We start from the raw sequence: 20,458 nt of genomic DNA, 5'->3' as shown, positions 1-20,458 counted from the left end.
TCCCCATTCAACACCATGACGTCACCATCATGCGACTTCTGTCATTCACGATACTCTCGTACACAATTGTTACCGCATCATTTTTAACCACTAAAATGACACCAATCACCTCAACGAACGCCACGACTCGCTTCCTAACAACAACCGCTCACACAGCGTTTCGTAAATTTTTCCACATCGTCGCTCTAACATCTCTAGAATACCGCATCTCCTCCACCGAGCTAAACTAGTTAGCCCCAACCTCTAATACGATTTGCTCCAGACTAGTATTGATCCGATCCACGTCACAACATAACAACCTTCGTCAAGCTTGCTACTGATCACATACATTTTACACAAATACACAAATACACAAATACATAATTACAAACAAAACCGACCCCCCGTACGAGACACCGATTACATGGCGCAACGCTATCAACCTTGGATTCTTGTGTAAGCCGACTTCCCATCTAAAAATTGATCACTGAACATCCACTCGTCTCCTTTTCCTAAATATCCCATATTTTCCATCTCCCGCGTCATACACAGTACCTCCGAGCGGCAAGCCCAGTCATATACTTAATAATACCAATTTTTCGACCCACTAACAGGGTATAGAATTCCCACTATCACACACTCATTATACTCCATTTCTCTAATTCTACACTACATTCTTTTCATTATGTCTGGCTTCCCCGCCTTAACCACTTAGCCACCTCACAGTCTCCTTCCCGCATATCTGTGACTTTCCATTTTCTACCACCCGATGCCATCTCCTTTAAATATTTTACCTAAACTAAACCCTTGCTTTCACCAGACAGACATACAGATTCGTACACTTTCCCTCACTTAGGCCTGCTCCCGCACGTCGCCTCCTAACTAGAGATTCCTCATCACTCTTTTCCAAAATGCGCCCCTAACCATCAGCCCTAGCCTGTCCCTAAAATATGACTAATAACTCTTTGTCGGCTGCCGCTCTTATATAATCAAAAAAAAATCGCAAGTTTCATCCTCCTGCTCACAATGACATTGCATAAACACGCTGCTCGCATTCACTGTAATACAACTCAAAATAAGCAGGTTCAGTTTTGGACATCCTAATCTAACATCACCACCAGTCCTGTAAGCAAAAAATACACATATCCACCCTGGGTCCTACTGTGGCTATACACAACCATTAATATTCGTATTCACCCCACGTGTCTCTCATCCTCCAGACAGCCTCTCACTCTGTACTGCAAATTCCCAACTCCCCGGCTCTTTCTCTGCATGCTCATTATGTGAACAAATCAGAACGGGTCTTAAAAACAGCACCAATTGTTGTATATTCCTATATGAATATCCATTAATTACAGCACAGTGAGGTTGCTAACTAGGGGAAGGGAAAGATCACAGTGTGATAGAAAACATGGTCCTCATCTGGGCTCCCAAATTTAGCCAGTAGAGAATAAGTGTGTACAACCGGACAACCAGCAGCTATGGTTCAATATTCATTTAATTGCAGCGTGGTGCCGAGAGTGGAATAATGCATTGGTTACATACAGGACACTTCAAGCATAATACATGAGTTGTACAAAAGGATTTTGATGAGGTATATCATAATAGCCCTCACAAGTTGGCTTTTTACATCAAAGACAGTATTGTACATAAATATTAGTCATGTTATGTTAATGAAATAAGACCATAGTACTCTTTGTCACCACATGATAAAACCTGGGTCTAAGATAGGCATCTTACTCTAGTTATCACATTATTCCATATACAGTTTTTACTCACATAGGGAAAAGTAGACCATGGTCGGTGGTGGTGGTGGAGACCAGACTCAGACCCCCTGGGTAACGGTGTGTGGCGGTGTCCTGAGCTGGCCTGCCTCTCTATTCTTATTGTTCCAATACTTATAGATTTCATGACCTCACTTTTCTTAACCTAGTTCCACCAATCACCAGTATCTAAACACAGGCAGTCCTCATTTGGTGTCTTCTTGGTCGTGTGTGTCTGTAACAGCCATGGGTAGCCCCCTCCTTTGTGGCTATGGCCTCCTTTGAATGAATCAATCATGTTAACATTCCTTCTATTTGGTTCTTCTGTAAGTTACTTTTCTAATAGGTTACTATACTCTTGTTTTATTATTCCAACATTGTTTTCATTCTAAACTAATATACTGCAATTATTTCCTGTGACCTTATCTTGATTAGGCAACTGTCTTTAGGTTTTACTGAGTCACCGTTTTTCTGTGGTGTGTGACTGAGTAAACAATGTCGTCATGAGAGGTGTCGCCTGGTGATTTTCAACATGATGAGGTCTGATGACTTCAGCCTTAATAGTGCTTGTGTTGAAAACATTAACCCAGTATAGTCAGTGCTTCTTAGGTTAATACTATTCAATTCACAAGAGCCATCCCAAAATCCCATCTACCAAACTGACACTTTGTATTTTCTGAATCTATTATTGTAAAGATTCAACCACATTACTCTGGTCTCACAGAGGCATTTCCGCTTTTGGTCTCTTCTTGCTGTGCTCAACTGTCACATGTCTAGGTGTTTGGTTTCCTGGGGGGGGGGTGGAATGGCTCCCTCGCCAACTGTTCTATTTACCATCACTACAGATACTTTCAGTTTCCTGGGTTAATCTAACATTTTTGATTATGAAATCATGAAATTATGAAGTCAAGGTTACCACATTCCTCCCTTTGACATTTTACTAATGTCATATTACAATTATCTTGACTTAATTTCTATACATACTAGCCATCCAATTTAACATAATTACAAAAATCATAAATTTTGAATTTTTCACAATTTTTCTTCTCAATTTGTTCCATTCTTCTTTGGTACATCTCATCAATTTTGGCCTTCTTGTCTTCTTCTTTTCTTTCCCACATTTCCCCTGACTATGGCCCCCTCCCGGGTAATCCAAATGACCCATTCATCCAGAACCCCAATTAACCTACTCTGCCTTAAATGAAACAGTGTTTACCACTCTTTCATCAGGCCTCGTCCTCTGGGCACGTTGAATATGCTAAAAACAATTAAAACAATTTAATCTAAACATTACACATTTAAAGTCTAATCAATCACATTTTTTTTTTTAAATTACAGTATCCGTTTACATGATCTGGGGAGACAAGATCCATTAGTATCACAATTTTTTTCCATTTTACATTCATTCTCTGAAATAATCTCTTCTTATTTTTCCTTAAGCTAGTACAATCACATCTGCATACTCAATCAATTGCTTCCCACCTATCCTCCCCCCTTTTATGACACACATAATGGTCATAATCTTATCACCTCTTGTGTCCACAGCTCAGTTTTGGCAGAGGAAAACAGAATTTCAACGAAAATTTTCTTTCACCCATTCTCCTCACTCTGGCCATCTCCTCACTTATGTGAATGCATCTTTATCTGACCCTGCGTTGTGTTATTTATCCGCTCTTTGCTTGCGCCCTACCAAATCAATGTGCACAAGACAAAGCCCATCAGTACCTATCCAGTCTCGTCCATGTCCCCTGCAGTCCAACCACAACTCCACAACTCCCCAGAGAACCTTGTTCACACTCTGTCAGCTCAGTCTTCAGACTGGCCCCGCCCTCCCAGGCCAGGTCATCCCAGGTCCAGTCATCGATTATCTCATGACAACCCGTCGTCAGACGATTATAGCTTGGAAGTTCCTCCAAACCACATCTGTTCAGTTTTTACAACCTGGCCCCACCCGCATGGGGTTTGTACAGGCAGGGGTCTCTGTGTACAAGAATTCTCTCACCATCTTTGGACTGCAGAGTAACAGGGAAAAATGAAATTACCGCTCTAATGAAATGTATTCATGTCTCTCCCAGCGTTGATCTGCCTTTCCCCTCCCTTTTCTGAGCTGTTGAAGACACAAGCACAGAGCAAATCTTTTCACACAATATGTCAACATACTTAATAAGGGAAGCCATTAATTCCATATGCAAATCGTGGTGGCACTACTTAACTGTCATTGATCTGATCCAATGCATCCCAGCCTCCATCTGTTCCAATGTATCCCAGCCTTCAACAGTCCTCTCCCGCCAAATCATGTAACACAGTTTGGGAAAAAACAAAAACCAAACAATTAATCAAATATTCAAATATAACACATCCTCCGACCATATGACTTGCAATTTTTACATAAAAAATTACCATTCATACCTAAAACAGTAAATCAATGAAATAAAATAAAATCCAGGTTTTCCAAAACCATCCATTCAACATCTCATCACCCAACCGTCCCCTTCACACATGTCAGTGACTTTGACACCTCTCAAGACTGCACAATCACCCCTACAGGTTCCCATTCAAACCGCTTTGAGTCCACACAACTACAGATCAAAACACTTAGAAAATAAACCTACAAATGTACATTCACGCTCACTCATACATACAAAAATTTTATTTAAATAAAAGTAGTATCTGTACCAAAACAAAACTTTAAACCTTGAATATGACCTAATCAAACGCTTTCATCCAATTTCTCATAGTCACATTCATTCGATCCTGAACATTTTAGAGTTAGAAAAGAAATAAAAGCAAAAACCAATCAAACACCACAATTCAACATCATCCACACATCCTGAGCACACCACAGTGGCTGTCACCTTAACCAAAACAAACTCTCATTCAAATGATATGAACTGAAATCAAAAAATGACATCGCTCACTTCTTCACTCCTGCATCAAAATCCCTTTTATACAAAATAATCTCTCAACCACACAAACTAACCAACACTCTCTCTCATTCTCAGCCACACAGATCATCTCCATCCTTCATATTATAAACATATACTTTCACGCTGCTCCCACACTTGCATACCACCTGGCACACAATCATCTACCGTTCACACTGATCATTTGAAACCAAACAAACACTTCCAAAACTCTCTCTCATACAACTCATTAATCAACCACAGACCGACAATGGTTTAGTTTGTTCCTCCCTCTTCTGCTCTCCCATCAGGCTACACTCATTATCAGGCTAATACCATCTCTTCTTCATCTCTGCACTCAAAAAGGTCTAGCAGAACCCCTTCTTCAACCTGAAGTCACCCCAGCCTGCTAGAACTGGTGATAACTCCAGGTTATTCCTTCAATCAAACAGTCCGCCCCAATCAAATGTAAATAATCTCATCTGATCTGGCTTCTACTCAATCTCTCCTCCTACCCTGTCTTCCTAAATTAGCCGCTCTCTGTCTCAACCTCTCCCCCGTCGTAAAAATAACTGTCATCACTTTACAACTGTCTTCTGCATCTTCACCTCTGTGACCTCTCTCCTGTTGCGTCCAGTCTCACTCCCTGCTTGGCCCCCCTTGGGCCGTTTACTGCTTAGTAAAGATAGCCTGGGTCACTCTTTATGAGTTTCCGTGACCTTCCCTAAATTGCTTTACCACCCATCGACCCTCCTGAAATTCAACAAAAGGTTAGTCATTACACACACAAATCATTTATAATAACTGCTAAAACACAATCTTACATCAAAACAGCTACTAAACAAACCCCCTGTCACTATCATCCCACTGTGACCCAAGGATTCTGCAATCAATAAAGATATAACATTCTAACAGTATTTCAACATAGCAATGCAACAAAATACATATATCAACAAGCCTACATCTAAAGATTTGCAGCAACATTATTCCAACAGTGTACCAAAATCTAACATCTTAACATCAATGTATATCCTATACAAGCATTTTCATTTTATCAAGCTATATTTTAAACTCCAGTCAAACACAACATCATTATTCTAAGCTCACAATTGTACATGTCACACAGATTAAAACAATTACTTTTTTAACACAACATCATTTAAGTAATAAAATTACAACCTAACTACCCCCCTTGGTAAGGGCATACCCTTGTATAAAACAACCTTGCTTCCCCCACAGACTTAATGTATATATTTTGTTCCCACCGTTAAATGATATATTTACCCAGAGTAGTTAAATTGTGTGTCTAACTTGGTCACAGGCAAACGAAATCATTCCCTACTGATAGACACACTGCAATGTTTTGCAGTATAAACCCCCTTGGTTAAAAATATACCCCTACGTATCAAAGACAATAATACAACCTACCCAGTTCAGCCGGTTTTATGAATCCCAGCCTAATTATGGGCACGTATATTAAATCATCTACACTCTGACAACGTCCGCAACCTATTCTCAACTATCTCCCTTAAACCAACCACTGATAACGTCACCTATCTCTACCCCTGCGTACACATAGCAATAACAACCATAAACAGAACCACTCCCAGGTTATTTATATAACATAAAGCAAAAATATCCACACTTACCACTGTCCCCTGAGCGAAAATGAACGAAAAACGATCCGCACATGCGCAGTAGCGTCACCATAACGTTGCAACGACAACCAAAATCTGCCACGACATTCTACCCAAACACCATTTCTCATACTCTAATCATCCCATATGCCGCCCGCAAACTCACAAAACAGCCGCATGCAAGCTAATAGCCTAGCCAACCTCCATGCGAGGTTCCATGCGATCCCGGAAGCCCCAAGTTATGCCACGTTCAAGATCCGTACATTCATTCACTCCGCCCAGTACCAATCTAACAATAAACAATTTACACCTGTCTAAATACCCACTTTAAAAGAACAAACTATTGTAAAAGAATTTAAAAACATTCTCATATATCAACGCCGTTACACAGATCAACATTAATCATTCCTCCTACCCTTCTCTCTGCCTGGCCCCGCGCCGCGAACGTTACACACTCCCCATTCAACACCATGACGTCACCATCATGCGACTTCTGTCATTCACGATACTCTCGTACACAATTGTTACCGCATCATTTTTAACCACTAAAATGACACCAATCACCTCAACGAACGCCACGACTCGCTTCCTAACAACAACCGCTCACACAGCGTTTCGTAAATTTTTCCACATCGTCGCTCTAACATCTCTAGAATACCGCATCTCCTCCACCGAGCTAAACTAGTTAGCCCCAACCTCTAATACGATTTGCTCCAGACTAGTATTGATCCGATCCACGTCACAACATAACAACCTTCGTCAAGCTTGCTACTGATCACATACATTTTACACAAATACACAAATACACAAATACATAATTACAAACAAAACCGACCCCCCGTACGAGACACCGATTACATGGCGCAACGCTATCAACCTTGGATTCTTGTGTAAGCCGACTTCCCATCTAAAAATTGATCACTGAACATCCACTCGTCTCCTTTTCCTAAATATCCCATATTTTCCATCTCCCGCGTCATACACAGTACCTCCGAGCGGCAAGCCCAGTCATATACTTAATAATACCAATTTTTCGACCCACTAACAGGGTATAGAATTCCCACTATCACACACTCATTATACTCCATTTCTCTAATTCTACACTACATTCTTTTCATTATGTCTGGCTTCCCCGCCTTAACCACTTAGCCACCTCACAGTCTCCTTCCCGCATATCTGTGACTTTCCATTTTCTACCACCCGATGCCATCTCCTTTAAATATTTTACCTAAACTAAACCCTTGCTTTCACCAGACAGACATACAGATTCGTACACTTTCCCTCACTTAGGCCTGCTCCCGCACGTCGCCTCCTAACTAGAGATTCCTCATCACTCTTTTCCAAAATGCGCCCCTAACCATCAGCCCTAGCCTGTCCCTAAAATATGACTAATAACTCTTTGTCGGCTGCCGCTCTTATATAATCAAAAAAAAATCGCAAGTTTCATCCTCCTGCTCACAATGACATTGCATAAACACGCTGCTCGCATTCACTGTAATACAACTCAAAATAAGCAGGTTCAGTTTTGGACATCCTAATCTAACATCACCACCAGTCCTGTAAGCAAAAAATACACATATCCACCCTGGGTCCTACTGTGGCTATACACAACCATTAATATTCGTATTCACCCCACGTGTCTCTCATCCTCCAGACAGCCTCTCACTCTGTACTGCAAATTCCCAACTCCCCGGCTCTTTCTCTGCATGCTCATTATGTGAACAAATCAGAACGGGTCTTAAAAACAGCACCAATTGTTGTATATTCCTATATGAATATCCATTAATTACAGCACAGTGAGGTTGCTAACTAGGGGAAGGGAAAGATCACAGTGTGATAGAAAACATGGTCCTCATCTGGGCTCCCAAATTTAGCCAGTAGAGAATAAGTGTGTACAACCGGACAACCAGCAGCTATGGTTCAATATTCATTTAATTGCAGCGTGGTGCCGAGAGTGGAATAATGCATTGGTTACATACAGGACACTTCAAGCATAATACATGAGTTGTACAAAAGGATTTTGATGAGGTATATCATAATAGCCCTCACAAGTTGGCTTTTTACATCAAAGACAGTATTGTACATAAATATTAGTCATGTTATGTTAATGAAATAAGACCATAGTACTCTTTGTCACCACATGATAAAACCTGGGTCTAAGATAGGCATCTTACTCTAGTTATCACATTATTCCATATACAGTTTTTACTCACATAGGGAAAAGTAGACCATGGTCGGTGGTGGTGGTGGAGACCAGACTCAGACCCCCTGGGTAACGGTGTGTGGCGGTGTCCTGAGCTGGCCTGCCTCTCTATTCTTATTGTTCCAATACTTATAGATTTCATGACCTCACTTTTCTTAACCTAGTTCCACCAATCACCAGTATCTAAACACAGGCAGTCCTCATTTGGTGTCTTCTTGGTCGTGTGTGTCTGTAACAGCCATGGGTAGCCCCCTCCTTTGTGGCTATGGCCTCCTTTGAATGAATCAATCATGTTAACATTCCTTCTATTTGGTTCTTCTGTAAGTTACTTTTCTAATAGGTTACTATACTCTTGTTTTATTATTCCAACATTGTTTTCATTCTAAACTAATATACTGCAATTATTTCCTGTGACCTTATCTTGATTAGGCAACTGTCTTTAGGTTTTACTGAGTCACCGTTTTTCTGTGGTGTGTGACTGAGTAAACAATGTCGTCATGAGAGGTGTCGCCTGGTGATTTTCAACATGATGAGGTCTGATGACTTCAGCCTTAATAGTGCTTGTGTTGAAAACATTAACCCAGTATAGTCAGTGCTTCTTAGGTTAATACTATTCAATTCACAAGAGCCATCCCAAAATCCCATCTACCAAACTGACACTTTGTATTTTCTGAATCTATTATTGTAAAGATTCAACCACATTACTCTGGTCTCACAGAGGCATTTCCGCTTTTGGTCTCTTCTTGCTGTGCTCAACTGTCACATGTCTAGGTGTTTGGTTTCCTGGGGGGGTTGGAATGGCTCCCTCGCCAACTGTTCTATTTACCATCACTACAGATACTTTCAGTTTCCTGGGTTAATCTAACATTTTTGATTATGAAATCATGAAATTATGAAGTCAAGGTTACCACACACGCCTAGTAGGGAGGGGCCGAGTGTTGGGCCGGGCAAGAGCTCTTTATTCAGATTTTGTGATCCGATCTGGTAGCTGCAGTTGAACACAATACGATCCTTGCCGTTGTGGTGGACTTTGTGGTGCGGCACGTACCATGATTCGGTCGTCTGATCGGCCTCTTTAATGTCAATTTTCTTTATGTGTCCCGCTGTGATTAGCTTGTTAATCTCAGCGCGGTACACAGTCTCTTGAGCGGGGTCTCTGGCTAGGCGCCGCTCTGTGTTCAATAGATACCGCTCCGATGCTTCTTTTGGGGCGTGGAAGGTAGGCATACCCTCTCGCCTCAGGAGTGGAGTTGCGTATCTCATCACTCCGTTGACTTTGACTCTCTTTGTCCCTTGCTCGAGGAGGGCTATAGCGTAAATGTCTTCCTTGGAACGAATGTCTTTCTTTTCGTTCTTAAAGGGCATTGTCTCTAGTGTCCATAGCCTCTCGACATGCTGTAGGAGGGTGGTGTCTTCTTCTGTCACTCTGGAGTGGAGGCAGCTAGTGGCTGCTGTTCGGTTAAGAGACTTAGCGAGGGGGCCTTGTAATGTCCATCCTAGGCGGGTCTCGACTGCTGCAGGACAGCCTCTGGGCCCTGTGTGGACTCGGTCTATCGGGACTATGAGGTCTGCATGGTCGGAGCCTATCAGCAGGGTCGGGGTGGCACCGTCTATGAGCGGGATAGGTAGTTGAGGCAGGTGCACATATTTATCCATCAGCTTGGCGATGGGGTAGGTGTACTGCGACAGGCCTATTTCTTGGCTGGTGAAAGCATTAGTAATCCTATACCGTCTCTCTGGCTGCCCGCTTGCTGCGATAGTGAAGGAGACATTCTCGCCCTTTATCGTCTTTAGATCTCTTCTTATTGTCCGAATCGTCATCTGGTTTTCGCTCCCCCGCAGCCCCAGCTGGGCCGCAGCGGATGCGAGGAGAAGGGTCTTCTCTGACCCGTCGTCAAGGATGGCGTAAGTGTCCATGACCTTGTCTTGGTAACTCAGTGTTACGCGGACCACCTTTAAGAGCACCCGGGCGCCCCAGCTGCTGGCGGGGTCAATGTACATAACACTTGCCTTTGTGCTGCTTGAGGGTGCAGGCTTTCTTCTGTTACTGTCGTGTAGGACATCTAGGTGGGCTCCGTCACACCGACTACACCTCTTCTTTAAGCGGCAATTGGCTGCCATGTGACTGCGCGCACATCGGTAACAGCGTCGGTTGGACTTTATCCATTGACTCACCTCGTCGGCGGTCATCTTCTTGAACGTGTCACATTGTGACAACCAGTGTTCCTTTTCGCAGTACGGGCACACCATCTTCCACTTCTCTTTCATCGAGGGGGTACTGTGGTTCTTGCTGCTCGGTACTGATTCTGATTGGTGCATGACGGTCACCAATCTTCGGCCATCGTTTGCTCTCCTAGGTCCCTCTCTGGAGCTTGGGGTGCTCCGCATGAACGTATCCAACCGTAGGCTGTTGACTTCTCTCGCCAGGAAGTCGGCTAGGTCTAGGAGGGATGGCTCGGGACCGTTAGGATCACGGTTGTCTCTTTGCCGCCTGAAGCGCTCTTGTCGGGGCGGGCGGAAGCTTCTCTAAAATCCTCTCAACATTAGAGTTTGCGTACAGTTCGTGCATACCCTTTTCTCTTTGCGCCCCCAGCATCCCTACCAGGGATTGTACCTTGATAGACAGGTCATCTAGTGAGCGATTGTCTGTTGCTGGGGGTAGGCAGTCAATATGCCTTATCTCTTGTATTACGTAATCCCATATACGTCCATATCTTTGGTCGAGTGCTGCTAGAGCCGCTGTGTATGGGGTAGTAGAGGTGGCATAGGCCAGCGCTATATTGTGCACTCGGGGCACCTTGAGGTGCTTCAGTAGGATAGCATACTTGTACGGTTCGTCAGCTACATCGTACATTCGTAGCTCTGTGTACTGTGCTCTGTTCTCGTGGGTGAAGTCCGGAAACGTCGGTGTGCCAATGTATGATGCCATGGATGGCTGGCACATCGGTGAGCGTTGGAAGAGAGGCCTCCTAGGCGAGTCTCCTCTTACGCCTCTTGGTGGGCTGGTACCTGCTGGGTACCATGGCCCGCGTATCCAGGTGCTATTCCTCGGGGCTGGTCGTGCGTCAAGCTCACCCGTGAATTGAGTCGGGGGTCTGTAGCGCAGAGCCGCGGGGGTAGAGCCTGGGCTGTACTGGACCTCCTGGTCCTGTGGAGTTCTGTGCTGCTGTCGGGCTTGACTCTCCTCCTCTCCCTCTTCTTCGTCCTCTGGCAGGTCCTCTAGATCCTGTAGTCGTCTATTTAGCCTCTCCGCGGTGTAGACCGTTTCTTCCTTGTAGCTGGTCCTCGCGTGGACCGGTCGGGGAAGGAGTTCGGAGGGGGGTATAGGCTCTCTCTGGTGGTCGGGCTCAGGGTCGCTTGATCGGGTAGGGGAGGGTGCCCTTGACCCGTGTCTTGACGAGGCCCTGGAACCCCGTGCGGAGGGAGGGGGTGTCGCCCTGGCGATCAGCTGCTCCATTATCTGCGCTTGTAATCGGTCGCGCTCGGCTTCGCGCTTGGTGAGAGCGATGTTGCGCTCTGCTTCTCTTTGGGCACCGGCAGCGGCGCGCTGGGCTTCGGCGGCGGCGCGCTCTGCTTCTCTTTGGGCACCGGCAGCGGCGCGCTGGGCTTCGGCGGCGGCGCGCTCTGCTTCGGCGGCGGCGCGCTCTGCTTCGGCGGCGGCGCGCTCTGCTTCGGCCCGGTCTCTTACCATATTCTCTTCCGTCTGAAGGCGTCTAATCTCTAGACGTATACGATCTTCGTCGCTCCGTTGCTGCGCTTGAAGGCGTTCTCTTTCCATGGAAGAATGTTCGCGCTCGCTAAGCATCTGTGCTTGGAGTCGATCGCGCTCTGTAGAGGCTGCTAGGCTGGCGAGGAATGCCTGTGCCAGCATCTTGTCCGCCCCGCTGGGGGAAGACGCTGGTTGAGGTGATCCGCTCCTGGCAGTACTCGTTGGAGATCTGTTCTCCTGTGGCGAGTCCTGGAGATCCATCTCCGGGGTGCTCTCCTCTTCTTGTAGCGGGTAGAGTTCCATCCCTGGAGAGCTGTCTTTATCCTGGAGCTCTCCGGGGACTACTTCTTCGGTCTTGGCGGGGGGTAAAGTCGTGTCAGGTCCCTCCTGGTCCCTACCGTGAGCTTGGTCAGTTACGTTAGAACCCACTAGGGCCTCTATTGGCGGGGTAGCCTGGGCGATAGGGTCGGACATAATTTTACTATCTACTTTTTCCGCGTTTACCGTCTGTAGAAGGCTAGGTAGTATACTGGCAACGTAATCCTCTAAGTACTGAGGTGTCTGCCGTCTACGCTGCGGGCGATCTACTTTAGGAGAACCGTTTTGTGGAGTGTTCATCATAGGCCATGTCAATATTAATACCGCTATATTAATATTACACTAGTTACCATCCGGCTCGAAGGACCAATTTGGTCTGAGGGGTACAATTCCCTGACTGTATTGATAAGTATGGTATCATTAAACCACTACCGCTTTATGTACTTTAATTACTGGCCATACAGTACACGATATATGAATATGATGAACACTTCCCACAATGAAATCGGTTCCAGACAAAGGTATAATCAAGTATTTAATGGAGCAAAAGGTACATAGGATACTTTACATTATTCTTTGAATGCACTTGTAAGGCAAAGGAATATGCGTAGGCAAATCAATAATGAATGTCCATTCTCTGGTTACGCAGGAGGTAATTATACAACCTGAATCTTAGGGAATTATATCTATGGTACACTAGTAATATAGCGGGAGATACTGGAAAGGGTTCCCCCTGGTTGTAAGCCAGCAGGGGTAGAAGATCTGTCGGTAGTAGAACGTCTGGTCAACGATGACTAAGGAGACTTCAGGTACAGAAGCCGGTGCAGTAGCCTCTTGATCCACAGACGAATACAGCTGTTCTCCGTAGACTGTAGACTGTAGCTCCACAGTGAAGAAAGCTAGTCGGCCTCAGGCTCTCTGAGGCGCCGACTCGACTTGACTCCTCGCGGGGTAAATCCAACACGTGCAGGCGTCGGCGATTATCCGCTCCATAAATCACAGGACCAAAGCAAATATATTCCAGCTGCAAAGGGCTATGTAGTCGTCGGGTAGATTAATCCAGTGTACATGTCCATACGGTTCTCGTCTAGGTCTCCTCGGGTGAAAGCGCCATGTGGTCGGCCCAGCCTGGATAAGAACTCTAGCTAATACGAGGAAGCGTTGGAGATGCTGGTCACTGTAGAACTTTAACCGCACGATACACTATACACAAATAGACTATTAATGACTTAATAGAAATATGTCGCACTCGACGGTATAGCGCCAAACTCTGACAATTCAGTTATTAATTCGCACGCGGTCTCAATGCTCTATTCTGGGGCCAAACAGGCCATACTTCACCGCACGTTGTATCGTGGGTGAGGCTTCAACTTATTGGTAACATACTAAAAGGACGAAGGGTAAGGGGGTAAGGGGCTTCTATATTCACCTGCGCCGTATTTATACGCACGGTGAACAAACTAGTTCCAATCTCATTTCTGTCGCGTATCCCTGGGCAAGGCCGGGCATGTCCAGACACGTCTTGACGGTGACTTTGAACCTGACTCCGGAGGCCGGTCCCTGGCGCCGGTGGACCGCTGTCCAATAGGAGAATGAACTATTATGGTCTGGGCTAAAGGGATATTCCGTGTATATGTACAAGGAATATACAGGGGATATCAAACGATATACAAATACTATGCAATATATATCAATAAATAAATATATATATTCGGTTTAATCTGATCCTTTGTAACAGTTATTATACATGTATTTTTTTTATAGTGTCACATGGGTATCGTTTTATGGTGGGTCTTAGGGCAATTCTTGTGTGTAAACTCTTTTTAGGAGTTTAACCGGTCCACAACACACAACATATTTTAGTTTGCTTGATATATTTTCATACTGTATACATTGGTTTTCTTACAGTCTGGAGATCCTGAGCCTAAGTGGTTGTTATGGCAGACATAAAAAGGCAACGAGCGTACTGTGCAGCGCGGTTGAGACTACAGTAACAAAATAACATTGTGCAATGAAAACCTACTGTTTACACTTTTACAATATAAGGTATGAATGTTTGTTAATATAGGTTTGAACCCAAAAATATACCCTTTTTACCATTTACACAAACAAGTGTACACAGAGGAACCTCCACTAGTGCTCTGCTTGTTCTGTTTGCATGAGGATGGTGGGTGAAGTCATAAGGTCCTTCAGGTGGCCCTGGTGTTTTGGTCATAATAAAAATGACAACAGAATATTCTCGAGTCAATGAGTCCGTCCCTAAGACGTATTGCCACGCAGACTGGTGGGTCCAATTAGCTGTCCAACAGTTTGTCTCAAGAAGCCCCATCTGTCCAGAGAGTCTGTCATACATATCAAAACGTAGGAGAAGGTGTGGGTTCTTACCTATCTCGATGTGATTTATCTAGAGATATCTACTGCACGAATTTTAGGTGTTAATGAAGCCAGCATAGCAATCTGGTTAGCTGTGGTGGAGAAGATAAAGGGAAGCATATGAACTTGTCATTTCGAATGTTAAATGGAATAGTGGATGTATAGTCCAAGAGGGGGTCCTGAGGGGGGGGGGGGTGGAGGGGGAGAAGGGGAAGGAAAGAGCGAGGAAGAGCGAGCAAGAGCACATGTATTGTATTGTATTGTATTTATTATTTTTATGTCTTTTAATCTACATTTATTTTGATTTAATTACTGGACTGTCATTATTGTTAATATTATTTCTGTCATTGTCCTGTGATTCATCATTGATTTTTACTGTTACTGTATTGTTTGTTTAGTTTTATGTTAAAAAAGGGAAAATAAAAAACATTTGTTCACAAAAAAAAACTTAGGAGGTCCTGGCCCTCCCTTGACAGAGAGAGAGAGAGAGAGAGAGAGAGAGAGAGAGAGAGAGAGAGAGAGAGAGAGAGAGAGAGAGAGAGAGAGAGAGAGAGAGAGAGAGAGAGAGAGAGAGAGAACTCTCAAGGTCGGTCTACAAATGGAATGCCGGTTACCATGGAACCTCAACAGTATATATGGCATATTGTAGACACTGTTTCATAGTCCTTTTACAATAGATAATTAATCGACGATTATATAGATAGATAGATAGATAGATAGATTGATAGATAGATAGATAGATAGATAGATAGATAGATAGATAGATAGATAGATAGATCGATAGATCGATAGATCGATAGATCGATAGATCGATAGATAGAGTGGCGGCTCGCCACTAGGGGCGCACGGGCGCCGCCCCCCCCTTCAGGCCCCTGGTTATATGAGAGTAGAACAAGAAAAATTATCTTTTTGTTTTTTGTTTTATAGCCCTATAAATAATATAAACATGTTTAAAATGAATAATATTTACTCATTTTAAGTATGTTTGTGTTTCCAATGCACAATATAACGTTACTATATAAAATAAAAAAATACTCGTTTTCAGGAACAGGAAGTGACTCACTTTTTTTTTTTTTTTTTTTTTTTGTATTTCTCGGCCCGGGCTAGACGCGATATCGCTCTGAGTGCGCGTCACTGTTCGATCGCTGTATCCGTCACAGCCAATCAGTGTGTAACGCGCTGTGCGTTGAAATATGACTATTATGTTGGAATCCGGGCGCGATTTGAAGCGGTCTAGTCAAGCGTTTAGAATTTCCGTCTAGAATTTCCATAGCCGCATTTCGCGGAGACGCTCTCTGATTGGCCGACGCGGCGATGCCAGTTTTTTCCTTAGCCACAGTTTGCAACATGTTCGAAGCTGTGTGTTGTGAACTTGTGATTCAGTCTGGAGTCTGGACAGTGGGCAGTGAGTGGAATGGATATACATCGACAACAGTCTGGGGGACAGTCAGTGGACATACACTTTATTAAGCCCTCCGGCTGGACCACGTTTCAATTAAAAAAAGTTAGTTAATTCTCTCTCTCTCTCTCTCTTAGCCAACTCAGCTAACTTTAGCTGCTGTTAGCCACTCAGCTAATGCTTAACTAACGCTCTCTCTCTCTCTCTCTCTCTCTCTCTCTCTCTCTCTCTCTCTCTCTCCTCTCTCTCTCTCTTCTGTTATGCTGCACCCGCTGTGGTCTCTCTCTCTCTCTCTCTCTCTCTCTCTCTCTCGCTCTCTCTCTCTCTCTCTCTCTCTCGCTCTCTCTCTCGCTCTCTCTCTCTCTCTCTCTCTCTCTCTCTCTCTCTCTCTCTCTAATTTCGCCGCGCGTGGGGCATAACCACGCAGACAATGAATGGTAACTTGTTTAAAATGACGAGATATACAAATGTGATTATTATTGAATGGATCTGACATCATCTGAGAGAGAGAGAGAGAGAGAGCGAGAGAGAGAGAGAGAGAGAGAGAGAGAGAGGGAGAGAGAGAGAGAGAGAGAGAGAGAGAGAGAGAGAGAGAGAGAGAGAGAGAGATGTGCGTGTTTGTGTTGGGCTATTGGAAACGTGGTTGCATTTGACTGACTGTGATATTGATCGATGGCAATGGTGATAATATTCGCCAATGCGTGCCTTGTACATGTTTGCAAAATGTTTGGTATAGCGCCCCTAGTGGCGAAGCATCCACGAGCCGCTACTGGATAGATAGATAGATAGATAGATAGATAGATAGATAGATAATTATATAGGGCGGCTAGGTGGTGTAGTGGGCAAGGCACTCGCCACCAGTGTGGAGACGCTAGGATTCGCGTGTTCGAATCCAGCTCTCCACATTGTTTTCAGTTTAGCTGGTCATCCGCAGTAATACACATTGGCCGTATTACGGGGAGGGAAACTGAAGGGTGGGGATCGGGCGTTGTGAACAAGCGACTCCTACAAGTCGGTTGGTGCGCCTGCGCAGTAGAATCAGGAAGTGTCGGGGGCAGCGTGAGCCTCCCACGCGTTACTCCTCGACACTGAGAGATCGAGCTGCGCAGGTGAAAAGATGCGACTGCTGTTACCTCAAGTACCGGAGGGGACTTATGCTATGTATGACTTAGTCCACATTGCAGCCGGCTTGTGGGAGGCAAGAAACAGCGTTCGTGACAGGGGAGGGTTGAATTGGATGATACGAAATTGGGATGGGAGAAAATATAGAAAAATGGGAGAAAAAGTGGATAAAAAAAAAGATAGATAGATAGATAGATAGATAGATAGATAGATAGATAGATAGATAGATAGATAGATAGATAGATAGATAGATAGATAGATAGATAGATAGATAGATAGATTTATAGATATTTTACAGTGTAAGGCTAATATGTTGGAGGCTAATGGGAGATGGGGGTATGGCACATGCATAGATTGTACTTGTGATAAGGTACCAAATCAAATGCAGACACATGTTTAACAGCACATGTTAAACCCCAATTTTAAATCAGTTAAATATCCATTTTACCGTCCTTGGTGGTCTCTCTCTCTGACCAGGCTTGTTGTCTCTCTCCCTGATGGAGACCATCGGTTCTAGTTTGGTTTTGATACACCCTACACATTTCCATTCATCCACACATGCTTCACACGACTAATATTCCAATCATGAACATCCGATAATGTTGATACGTTAAGTGCTTTTGTCGCTCATTTCTTTAAGTTAACAAATGCTTTCAAACAATGGTTTTGCTGTGTGGTCTCCCTCACTCTCAAGTATTGTTATATGTTCATTTGAAAAAGACAGAACACAGTAAAATATGTATACTGCAGCAGCTATAGCCTACGGCTAATTCTCATCTGTAGTCCCTGGGCAGATGCCACAAACACAATAAAAATGCAGTGCACCCTACAATAACAATTCATTATAAAATACAGTCAACTGTTACAGAACTAGCCTGTGGCACACTATTCCATTCCATTGTCAAGGGCTAACATATAACTTATAAACTAAGGATACTAAAGCTAATCAATGGTGTTGCAACCCTGGCGCGTGTATTTTAATGCCAAGCAAGCAGTGCAAAAATGCTTCCGCATTCGTCACCGCAGGCCAGTGCGGTAAAGCGCCTTTCTTTTCAGGCCCCGCTTAGACAAATGATATGGCATTTCCGCGTACATTGCATCACTTGAAACCTCGGCTGTCTTTAACTATGAGTGAACACAACTGTCTTTAACTATGAGTGAACACAACGCAACACGTTAACGTGTAATTTACTATGGAATATAGTATATTATCGCGACGATTGTAACGCTAACGTGTACTTCGCGAATATAGTATATTATCGCGACGCGTCGTCGGACTAAACGCTGTTGTGAACACAACACATTGTAACGTTAACGTGTACTTTACTATGGAATATCAGAAGAAACTACTCAACCTCGGCTGTCTTTAACTAAACAGTGTTGTGAACACAACACATTGTAACGTTAACGTGTACTTTACTATGGAATATCAGAAGAAACTACTCAACCTCGGCTGTCTTTAACTATGAATGAACGCAACACTCTAACTCACCAATGTACAGTTTCTACGCCAAATGTATATACACTCCTTTTTCTGGACACTTGTATCACAAACAGTACTGTATTTGCAAATGTATAGGCGTAGCAGTACTGTCTATCTGTATGTCATGTATGTCATAAATGTCTATATGAATTGAAAATGGGGGACCCTGATGTAAACAAGACGAAAGTCTTTCTCTGGTCTGCATCCCCTTAACAATTGTATGTATTGAGCTGTACTGTACTGTACCCATTCTGCAATCTGTTAATAAACTTTTCAATCAATCAATCAAACCATGTTTAGATAATAAAGTACTCAACCTCTACTTGTCTACTGTCTGACTGAACACAACACTCTAACTAACTTACCATGTTTAGATAATGAAGTACTCAACCTCTACAGTCTTTAACTATGAAGGAATTACAACCTTTATTTAATGGTTAATATTTTGATTTAACACTGTTACATCCCTTAAGCTCGCTATGGAGAGAATTCCATAACTTTACACCAATAACTGAAGGACACATCTGTTTAAGTGTGGTACGTGCAAACTGATGTTTAAAATTGTATTTTCTCCTACTAAACTCACTTTCTAAATGAAAAAGATTTTGTCGTTTTTCTGGCAGTGTATTATTTCTTGCCCTAAACATAATTAACATTGTTTGAAACTTAACCATGTCTTCAAGTTTAATTATTCTAGATTTAATAAATAATATATTTGTGTGTTCTCGATAACTTCAGATATGACTCCGTGAGGGTCTGTACCCAGCTGGCAAATGTTGTTATTGTTTACTAGCTGGTAAAATATTCTGTGCAGAGCTCAGTGGCATTATGGAGGTTGAGAAATGTTGAAAACCATGAAACATCTAATAACCACTGTGTACAGTACTACCTGTACTGTAAAGTATAAACCTTGCATAGACAACATAGACAAATACCAAAAGAAAATGAACCGTGCCAAAGTTGGACCCGTTAGCATGGTTTATAATTTATTGTGGAAAGAATGTATGTTCTTGATTGTTTATGGTGTTCATCACTGGGCATTAGTGCTACTATGATGTGTATAAAAAAAAGGAATAGAGAAACAGTCATTGTGTGTACTGTAGTGCTTATAGAAATGTAGAAAAATATGTTTATACTGTATGTATTGTGTTCAATTCTTATCTCCTGTAATAACAATCGCAAACAACTAAAACTACATAATGAATGAATGTGCTTCAACGTGATGGCTGAACTAGAACTACACACATCTTCAGAGGGACTCGGAACAAAAGGGCAACTGCATGCTACTTTTAGCCCCAGTACATATGTTCCACAATGTTGACAGCTCATGGACTAGCCTGACATAGTTGTTGTGTACTGCAGGATTTCAAAGTGGACCGAACACCATATTACACAACGTACATACAAACTTTATCACAACATCAATTAAATAAAAGACATACATGAAAAGGAAACATATTTATTCCTCAGAAAGTGGGATGCTTGTTTTTCCCAGCTCCTCAACCGTAGATTTGTAGACAACAATATACAACGATCTATACAAACTTTACAATACAAGGTAAAAAAAAC

This window comes from Notolepis coatsorum (genome assembly GCF_963971535.1).
Source record: "Notolepis coatsorum genome assembly, chromosome: 1".
NCBI classification, from domain to species: domain Eukaryota; kingdom Metazoa; phylum Chordata; class Actinopteri; order Aulopiformes; family Paralepididae; genus Notolepis; species Notolepis coatsorum.
This window is presented reverse-complemented; position numbering follows the sequence as displayed.